This window comes from Asterias amurensis, chromosome 12 (assembly GCF_032118995.1).
Source record: "Asterias amurensis chromosome 12, ASM3211899v1".
In the NCBI taxonomy this organism is placed as follows: domain Eukaryota; kingdom Metazoa; phylum Echinodermata; class Asteroidea; order Forcipulatida; family Asteriidae; genus Asterias; species Asterias amurensis.
Window position 1 is genome coordinate 19,771,170 of NC_092659.1, and position 10,000 is coordinate 19,781,169.

General features: G+C 61.3%; 3 non-coding genes across 3 annotated transcripts in view; all 3 read left to right on the top strand.

Annotated features, from left to right (window-relative positions):
• The first annotated feature begins 5,867 nt into the window (after nt 1-5,867).
• Nucleotides 5,868-7,682, top strand: LOC139945691 (small subunit ribosomal RNA). The gene has a single exon (XR_011787163.1). It is a non-coding gene; the product is annotated as a small subunit ribosomal RNA (ribosomal RNA).
• Nucleotides 7,683-8,321: 639 nt separating this feature from the next.
• On the top strand, nt 8,322-8,478 carry LOC139945664 (5.8S ribosomal RNA). The gene has a single exon (XR_011787137.1). It is a non-coding gene; the product is annotated as a 5.8S ribosomal RNA (ribosomal RNA).
• Nucleotides 8,479-9,142: 664 nt separating this feature from the next.
• The window catches only part of LOC139945637 (large subunit ribosomal RNA), a 4,054-nt gene continuing 3,196 nt past the window's right edge, over nt 9,143-10,000 (top strand). The window contains exon 1 of the ribosomal RNA XR_011787112.1: nt 9,143-10,000. This exon is cut by the window's right edge and continues 3,196 nt beyond it. This is a non-coding gene — a ribosomal RNA (large subunit ribosomal RNA).

The following is a 10,000-nucleotide window of genomic DNA, read 5'->3' on the forward strand; positions in this document are numbered from 1 at the left end:
CAGATAACCGCCACACCCGAGCCGATCCTTATAAATGCTTTTTTGCATGATGATTATTATTATTATTAGGATAGAAATGTCTGGGACGGGAGCCCACCGATCTTTGATGCTGAAGTGCCACGTCCGTCAATCTGAGAAGCAAAACCGCTACGTTTCTCAGTTTCTGTATTCCTATTAAGGGTTAAACTTCCTGCGTGGAAATTTTGCTCCAGATAATTGGGACTATCTTAAAAACGTGACCACCTTTGCCACACCCGAGCCGAGCCTTATGGCACGACGATTATTATTACCGTTAGGTGAGAGATGGCTGGTGGGGGCCAACAGCGCTCCGTCCCCCACGAGCAAGGGGTCGGCGACTCGCATCTACCGACGTCAATACAACACAGACGACATACCCAGCAGTGGCCCCTGCGATCGGTGGCCCCGTGGGTGCTGATACATCTGTGAGGCATGTGCCCGAATGTCGAAAATAACGCCGAGTCGGGAGTCTTCTGGCCCTTGGCGATGGGGGTCCGCGATTCGCCTCCCCCGGCCGAGTGCCTGGTGCGATTCGGTCAGAACTTTCGCACACGAGAGAGGACGTACCCAGCAGCGTTCCCTGTGATCGGGGGCCCTCCCGGTTGATGCCGCCGGGCGACGCACCTTCCCGAAGTTTGCGTAAAATACACCGATTCCCCGGACTTTAATAACCACCGGGCGGGACGAAATTCAGGCCGTGGCAGACGGCTGGAAATCGGCAAAACACGCTCCCGGACAAAAGTGGCACAGAACCCGGACATAAAAAATACTAGAACAAAAAAAAAAAAAAAAAGGTTGGACTTGGGCCGAAAAGGATGGGAAAATAAAAAAAAATTTTGGACTTAGAAAAAAGTTTGGACTTAGAAAATTTTCCATGAAAAAAAATCCCCGGACTTTTATAACCACCGGGCGGGACGAAATTCAGGCCGTGGCAGACGGCAGGAAATCGGCAAAACACGCTCCCGGAGAAAGTGGCCCAGAACCCGGACAAAAGTGGCCCAGAACCCGGACATAAAAAATACTAGAACAAAAAAAAAAAAAAAAAGGTTGGACTTGGGCCGAAAAGGATGGGAAAATAAAAAAAAATTTTGGACTTAGAAAAAAGTTTGGACTTAGAAAATTTGTCATGGAAAAAATCCCCGGACTTTAATAACCACCGGGCGGGACGAAATTCAGGCCGTGGCAGACGGCAGGAAATCGGCAAAACACGCTCCCGGAGAAATTGGCCCAGAACCCGGACAAAAGTGGCCCAGAACCCGGACATAAAAAATACTAGAACAAAAAAAAAAAAAAAAAGGTTGGACTTGGGCCGAAAAGGATGGGAAAATAAAAAAAAATTTTGGACTTAGAAAAAAGTTTGGACTTAGAAAATTTTCCATGGAAAAAAATCCTCGGTGAAAATGACCACCGGGCGGGACGAAAATCAGGCCGTGGCAGACGGCAGGAAATCGGCAAAACACGCTCCCGGAGAAAGTCGGCCTCCTGTCCTCGGACTTTGGCCAAAAAGTGGCCCAGAACCCGGACAGATAGGCCAGTTCTACGAGTTCGCGAAAAATGGCTCGAGTTCGGAGGCAAAAAGTCCTCAAGAGATACGGTAGGCTTTTGGCGGCGCCCGCTGCGTTCCGAGAACGGTCGAGTTCAGAGCTGAGGCGCTCGTGGGTCTCCAGACCCACGAGGGGGTTGGTGACCGAACCGAGAGACCCTTTTTGGGCCCGGAGTCCGGCGGATGGGGGGGGGTAAGAGGGTGCCACCAGTCCTCAACCTGCTGGGGCTACTATAGGGGGGTGAGAACAAAAATCTGGGGTCGGCCAAATGAAAAGTTTCCAAAACAGTGTAAAGCAATGGGAAACCGGCTCACCGTGGCGGGACGAGCTATTTAGTGGGCCTCCCGGAGCCGGCAACCTACCCCCTGACGGGCGGCGGCGACGGAAGAAGGGAACGTGAGCTGAGATATTGAGCGGGCCGGGCAGTCGGGTCCACCGGTCCGGGGTCGCTCCGTACGGCAGGGTTTCGGCCCTGCACGCTGACAAATCGTCCCGCCCGTGGCAGTAGGAAGCGGGCCCGGCTCTGTCGGGCTGCACGGGCGGGTAAACGCTTCCGACGGCAGGGCTCCCCGGCCCTGCACGCTGACAACTCGTCCCGCCCGTGGCAGTAGGAAGCGGGCCCGGCTCTGTCGGGCTGCACGGGCGGGTAAACGCTTCCGACGGCAGGGCTCCCCGGCCCTGCACGCTGACAAATCGTCCCGCCCGTGGCAGTAGGAAGCGGGCCCGGCTCTGTCGGGTTGCACGGGCGGGTAAACGCTTCCGACGGCAGGGCTCCCCGGCCCTGAGCCCTGCTCCGTCAAGGGAACCGGAGCTGGGCTTGGACCCCCAACCCCACCGGGTAGATCGAGGGGCCCGTGGGGCCTCGGTGGCTAATGAACGGCGGTGCTACCAACCGGGCACGCCGACACATCGTCCCGCCCGTGGCAGTAGGAAGCGGGCCCGGCTCTGTCGGGCTGCACGGGCGGGTAAACGCTTCCGACGGCAGGGCTCCCCGGCCCTGCACGCTGACAAATCGTCCCGCCCGTGGCAGTAGGAAGCGGGCCCGGCTCTGTCGGGTTGCACGGGCGGGTAAACGCTTCCGACGGCAGGGCTCCCCGGCCCTGAGCCCTGCTCCGTCAAGGGAACCGGAGCTGGGCTTGGACCCCCAACCCCACCGGGTAGATCGAGGGGCCCGTGGGGCCTCGGTGGCTAATGAACGGCGGTGCTACCAACCGGGCACGCCGACACATCGTCCCGCCCGTGGCAGTAGGAAGCGGGCCCGGCTCTGTCGGGTTGCACGGGCGGGTAAACGCTTCCGACGGCAGGGCTCCCCGGCCCTGAGCCCTGCTCCGTCAAGGGAACCGGAGCTGGGCTTGGACCCCCAACCCCACCGGGTAGATCGAGGGGCCCGTGGGGCCTCGGTGGCTAATGAACGGCGGTGCTACCAACCGGGCACGCCGACACATCGTCCCGCCCGTGGCAGTAGGAAGCGGGCCCGGCTCTGTCGGGCTGCACGGGCGGGTAAACGCTACCGACGGCAGGGCTCCCCGGCTCTGCACGCTGACAAATCGTCCCGCCCGTGGCAGTAGGAAGCGGGCCCGGCTCTGTCGGGCTGCACGGGCGGGTAAACGCTTCCGACGGCAGGGCTCCCCGGCCCTGCATGCTGACAAATCGTCCCGCCCGTGGCAGTAGGAAGCGGGCCCGGCACTGTCGGGCTGCACGGGCGGGTAAACGCTTCCGACGGCAGGGCTCCCCGACATAAAAAAATACTGGAACAAAAAAAAAAAAAAAAGGTTGGACTTGGGCCGAAAAGGATGGGAAAATAAAAAAAAATTTTGGACTTAGAAAAAAGTTTGGACTTAGAAGATTTTCCATGGAAAAAAATCCTCGGTGAAAATGACCACCGGGCGGGACGAAAATCAGGCCGTGGCAGACGGCAGGAAATCGGCAAAACACGCTCCCGGAGAAAGTCGGCCTCCTGTCCTCGGACTTTGGCCAAAAAGTGGCCCATAACACGGACAGATAGGCCAGTTCTACGAGTTCGCGAAAAATGGCTCGAGTTCGGAGGCAAAAAGTCCTCAAGAGATACGGTAGGCTGACAGCGGCGCCCGCTGCGTTCCGAGAACGGTCGAGTTCAGAGCTGAGGCGTCTCGTGGGTCTGGAGACCCACGAGGGGGTTGGTGACCAAACCGAGAGACCCTTTTTGGGCCCAGAGTCCGGCGGATGGGGAGGGGTAAGAGGGTGCCACCAGTCCTCAACCTGCTGGGGCTACTATAGGGGGGTGAGAACAAAAATCTGGGGTCGGCCAAATGAAAAGTTGCCAAAACAGTGTAAAGCAATGGGAAATCGGCTCACCGTGGCGGGACGAGCGATTTAGTGGGGCTCCTGGAGCCGGCAACCCACCCCCTGACGGGCGGCGGCGACGGAAGAAGGGAACGTGAGCTGAGATATCGAGCGGGCCGGGCAGTCGGGTCCACCGGTCCAGGGTCGCTCCGTACGGCAGGGCTCCCCGGCCCTGCACGCTGGCAAATCGTCCCGCCCGTGGCAGTAGGAAGCGGGCCCGGCTCTGTCGGGTTGCACGGGCGGGTAAACGCTTCCGACGGCAGGGCTCCCCGGCCCTGCACGCTGACAAATCGTCCCGCCCGTGGCAGTAGGAAGCGGGCCCGGCTCTGTCGGGTTGCACGGGCGGGTAAACGCTTCCGACGGCAGGGCTCCCCGGCTCTGCACGCTGACAAATCGTCCCGCCCGTGGCAGTAGGAAGCGGGCCCGGCTCTGTCGGGCTGCACGGGCGGGTAAACGCTTCCGACGGCAGGGCTCCCCGGCCCTGCACGCTGAAACATCGTCCCGCCCGTGGCAGTAGGAAGCGGGCCCGGCTCTGTCGGGTTGCACGGGCGGGTAAACGCTTCCGACGGCAGGGCTCCCCGGCCCTGCACGCTGCTCCGTCAAGGGAACCGGAGCTGGGCTTGGACACCCCCAACCCCCGCCGGGTAGATCGAGGGGCCCGCGGGGCCTCGGTGGCTAGCGAACGGCGGTGCTGCCAGCCGGGCACGCCGACAATTCACCCCGCCCGTGGCAGTAGGAAGCGGGCCCGGCTCTGTCGGGTTGCACGGGCGGGTAAACGCTTCCGACGGCAGGGCTCCCCGGCCCTGCACGCCGCTCCGTCAAGGGAACCGGAGCTGGGCTTGGACACCCCCAACCCCCGCCGGGTAGATCGAGGGGCCCGCGGGGCCTCGGTGGCTAGCGAACGGCGGTGCTGCCAGCCGGGCACGCCGACAATTCACCCCGCCCGTGGCAGTAGGAAGCGGGCCCGGCTCTGTCGGGTTGCACGGGCGGGTAAACGCTTCCGACGGCAGTGCCTGGCCAGCCAGGGCCTGCGATAGGCGAGGGGCTTGGGCAACCCCTCGCGGCAGGATCATACCGAGGGAGAGAGGTAGGGAGAGAGACCGAGGGTAGGGTAGGACAGCCGGGGTGTGGCAAACCCCGGCACGGGTCCGCCGACCTTGTTGTCGTGGTGTAGCACGGAAGGCGCCGTCGAATTTATGCGTGCCGAAGACGGTCTCCCCTAGCGGGGGACCGTGTCGGCACTACCGGACTGGTCCGTCGCAGTGCGCGGGGTGTGGACCGTGCCGTCTCGTTCCCTAAGCGGGAGTGGACGGTGCCGTCTCGCACCCCGGGGCGGATCCCGGACCCAATGGCATTCAGTGAAGCCCGCATGGGCGCGAGAGGCCGACCGGACCGGGGAAAACGGCCCCGGCCCGTTACGCCAAGCGCTAGCGGGACCCCCCTGGCATCCCAGTTGCCGAGGCGTAGGTTGAGCACTTTCCCGAACCCGGGCAACCACACCGGCCGGGCGGGCCTCCACGGCCCACCCATTCCCGGGCGATTGATGGGGGACGGCGGCGGACGACACACGCCCCGGCGAATCTGATTTCTATCCCCCTGGCGATTCGAACGAGAGAACTAGAGAGAAGGGGCGACGGGAGCTGACCCGCAGGCTGGTACGAGCACCGTAGACTCGCGCCTTGGCCACGCGCTTCTGCTCCCGGGACCCGAAACGTGTGTGTGTGTGCGTGGCAAGGGGACCGGACCATGCTTGGGCTGGTACGAGCACCGTAGACTCGCGCCTTGGCCCGCAGGGTAAACGGGACCGGATTGTGCTTGGGCTGGTACGAGCACCGTAGACTCGCGCCTGGGCCCGCACTTCTGCTCCCCCCGGGAACCGAACCGAAACATTTGGTGAAACGGATCGCCGGCTCGAGCGCCCCGAGCCCGGCAGAATCCGCTCGGTCCGAGCGAGCCCCGCTCGCCGGCCGCAGCACGAGGTGCTACCTGGTTGATCCTGCCAGTAGTCATATGCTTGTCTCAAAGATTAAGCCATGCATGTCCAAGTACAAGCTTTCAAAAGCGAAACTGCGGATGGCTCATTAAATCAGTTATGGTTCCTTGGAGCGCATCCCCTTACATGGATAACTGTGGTAATTCTAGAGCTAATACATGCAATCAAGCGCCGACCTTACGGGAGGCGTGCTCTTATTAGGAACAAGACCAACCCGGGTCCGCCCGGCTCCGTTGGTGAACTCTGGATAACCTGGCCGATCGCACGGTCTCTGCACCGGCGACGGATCCTTCGAATGTCTGCCCTATCAACTTTCGATGGTACGTTATGCGCCTACCATGGTCGTAACGGGTAACGGAGAATCAGGGTTCGATTCCGGAGAGGGAGCTTGAGAAACGGCTACCACATCCAAGGAAGGCAGCAGGCGCGCAAATTACCCACTCCCGACACGGGGAGGTAGTGACGAAAAATAGCAATACAGGACTCTTTCGAGGCCCTGTAATTGGAATGAGTACACTTTAAATCCTTTAACGAGGATCTATTGGAGGGCAAGTCTGGTGCCAGCAGCCGCGGTAATTCCAGCTCCAATAGCGTATATTAAAATTGCTGCAGTTAAAAAGCTCGTAGTTGGATCTTGGGCGCAGGCTGGCGGTCCGCCGCAAGGCGCGCCACTGCCCGCCTGGCCTTCCTCTCGGTCTCCGCCCGGTTCTCTTGACTGAGTGCCGGGCGCGGCCGAAACGTTTACTTTGAAAAAATTGGAGTGTTCAAAGCAGGCCGTGAGCCTGGACAGCAGAGCATGGAATAATGGAATAGGACCTCGGTTCTATTGCGTTGGTTTTCGGAACTCGAGGTAATGATTAAGAGGGACTGACGGGGGCATTCGTATTGCGGTGTGAGAGGTGAAATTCTTGGATCGCCGCAAGACGACCGACTGCGAAAGCATTTGCCAAGAATGTTTTCATTAATCAAGAACGAAAGTTAGAGGTTCGAAGGCGATCAGATACCGCCCTAGTTCTAACCATAAACGATGCCGACTGGCGATCCGCCGGCGTTACTCCAATGACGCGGCGGGCAGTCTGCGGGAAACCAAAGTCTTTGGGTTCCGGGGGAAGTATGGTTGCAAAGCTGAAACTTAAAGGAATTGACGGAAGGGCACCACCAGGAGTGGAGCCTGCGGCTTAATTTGACTCAACACGGGGAAACTCACCCGGCCCGGACACAGTGAGGATTGACAGATTGAGAGCTCTTTCTTGATTCTGTGGGTGGTGGTGCATGGCCGTTCTTAGTTGGTGGAGCGATTTGTCTGGTTAATTCCGATAACGAACGAGACTCTGGCTTGCTAAATAGTCGCGCCGGCCGCCGAGCCGGGCGCTGACTTCTTAGAGGGACAAGTGGCGTTCAGCCACGCGAGATTGAGCAATAACAGGTCTGTGATGCCCTTAGATGTTCGGGGCCGCACGCGCGCTACACTGAAGGGATCAGCGGGTGATCGTCCTTGTCTGGAAGGCCTGGGCAATCCGCTGAACCCCCTTCGTGCTTGGGATAGGGAGTTGCAATTGTCTCCCTTAAACGAGGAATTCCCAGTAAGCGCGAGTCATCAGCTCGCGTTGATTACGTCCCTGCCCTTTGTACACACCGCCCGTCGCTACTACCGATTGAATGGTTTAGTGAGATCCTCGGACGGGCCGCGGCGGGGCGCCTCTGGCGCCTCGCTCGTGCGCCCGGAAGACGATCGAACTTGATCATTTAGAGGAAGTAAAAGTCGTAACAAGGTTTCCGTAGGTGAACCTGCGGAAGGATCATTAACGAGGAACGAAACAAGGACCCGCGCCGGGTCCACAGCGCGGGGACCCCGCCTGACACGGCCGCTCCATGTACATGTCCACGCCGATCCCGAAACGAAGGAAATAACAAAACGACAACAAATATATATATATATAAAAATCTGGCAAAAAAATGTTGCGTTTGTTTGACGGAGGAGGGCGGAGGGATCGGGTGGAAAGTGCGGTCTGGCGGGGCTCCCCCAGTGACGTCTCCGGATGTGTTTCGCGGGAGTGGCCCATGTGCCGGCATCCGAGACCGGACAAGTTGCACCGCGGAGCTCCCCCTGCCCTGTCCGCGGCGGGGTTTGGGGTGCGGGCTCTGGATGGCTGCGCCTGGTCTGTTGGATCCACCGGGGGCCCTGGGACGCCGGGGCCTGGCCTTAAATGCGACCTAGTGGGGGCGGGCAGGGAAGACACGGCGTAATAGAGGCCCGCCGTACTCTCCCACCCCCACAAACGGGCGGCTGCTCCCGTCGTGGGCGGGGCGGAGCGATCGAGTCATCTCGCGCCGTCCCGCGGACTGTGACCATATTTCCCCGCGCCCGAGACCACGGGGCGCGGGACGATAAACCCACTCATTGGTGATCGAACGAACAAGAAGCGAATTTCCAAGAGTTAGACAATTCTTGGCGGTGGATCACTCGGCTCGTGCGCCGATGAAGAACGCAGCCAGCTGCGTGAATCAGTGTGAATTGCAGAACGCAGTGATCATCGGCCTTTCGAACGCACATGGCGGCCCGGGCCCCCCGCGGCCCGGGCCTCGTCCGCCTGAGGGTCGTGAGTACAGATAGAAATCGCCGTGCCGGAGTCCGCGGATACACTCGCGGTGCCCGGGTATACCACGGTGCGAGAGCGACGGCCGGCAGCCGCGAGGAGAAGCAGTTGGTTGTTCTCCCCGCGAGGATTAATGGCTGCAGGCGTCAGATCGGGTAATGCCTTTGTGGAATACACACGAGAACTCTCCCGAAGGGGCACAGAAACCCCCTCTCCAACACGTCCCGCCTTGAAGCGTTGGCGGCAGCACCGGCTCGGCGCTGTCCGTTGTGCTCGGAGGCGCGGGCGACCCGCCGGAGTGTAAACGAGGAACCCCAACCCTGGCAAAGGGAGGAAACCCGCCGTGGCGTGGTCGGTCTCGGTCTGCCCCCATTGTCTGTATGGGCGACCGGAGCAACTCCACACCACGATCGCCGGCTGTCCTCCGCCAACTAAGGAGTAAGGGTGGGGTCCGACGGGTCGCCGCGCGCGCAGTCTCCGGGCCTCGGCCAGTGGCCGCCGGCTCCGCCCCGGGAGACCGGAGAGGGAGAGAGACCGAAAAGGGAGAGCTTCCACTGGGCCCGCGCTGACGGGTCCGTGGGGGGGTGAGGAGCGCGACCCGTTCTTGGCCTCCCAAGCAGGCCGCGGGCTACCCCCCCTCCTATAACAGTAAAACACGAACCGATAATCGACCTCAGGTCGGGCGAGAGGACCCGCTGGATTTAAGCATATCACTAAGCGGAGGAAAAGAAACTAACAAGGATTCCCCTAGTAGCGGCGAGCGAAGCGGGAAGAGCCCATCGCCGAATCCCCGGGCCCCACCGAGGGCTCGAGGGAACTGTGGCGTAAGGAAGTCCACCCCCGCGGCCGTGCCGGCGCCGAGGTCCTTCTGATTGAGGCGTGCTCCGTCCCAGGGCGGGTGTCAGGCCCAGGCAGGCGCCAGCCGGTCGCGGACAAGGGCCTCCGGGAGTCGGGTTGTTTTGTAGCGCAGCCCAAAGAAGGGTGGTAAACTCCATCCAAGGCTAAATACCTTGCACGAGACCGATAGAGCACAAGTACCGTGAGGGAAAGTTGAAAAGCACTCTGAAGAGAGAGTTCAAGAGTACGTGAAGCCGTTGAGAAGCAAACGGGAGGGCCGCGCAGATCGGGCCCGGGAGATTCAGCGCGGCCGGCGCGGTGCCCATCGGGTCCCCGCACGCACTCGAGGCGGCGGGGCCCGGGGGTGTCGGCGCTCGGCCGCGTGCACTTCTCCCGGGCGCGGCGCCCGCGACCGGTTGGGTCGCCGGCAGAGGCCGGCCGGGTGGGGTGCCTCCGACCATGCCGGGTCCCCGACGGGGGGCCTGGCCGGAGAGCCTATAGCCCGGCCGCTTTGCGCCGGCGGGACAGACCGAGGTATGGACGACGGGCCGCGCCTGCCCCGGGGTTGTAGCCTTCGGGCGGAGACCTCTGTGGGGCCCTGGTCGCCCGGGAATCCGGCGAGCCCCCCCCGCCGCAACCGTTCTCGGTGGCGGCGGGGCGTTTGTGCGTTCCTGGAACCCGGATACGAT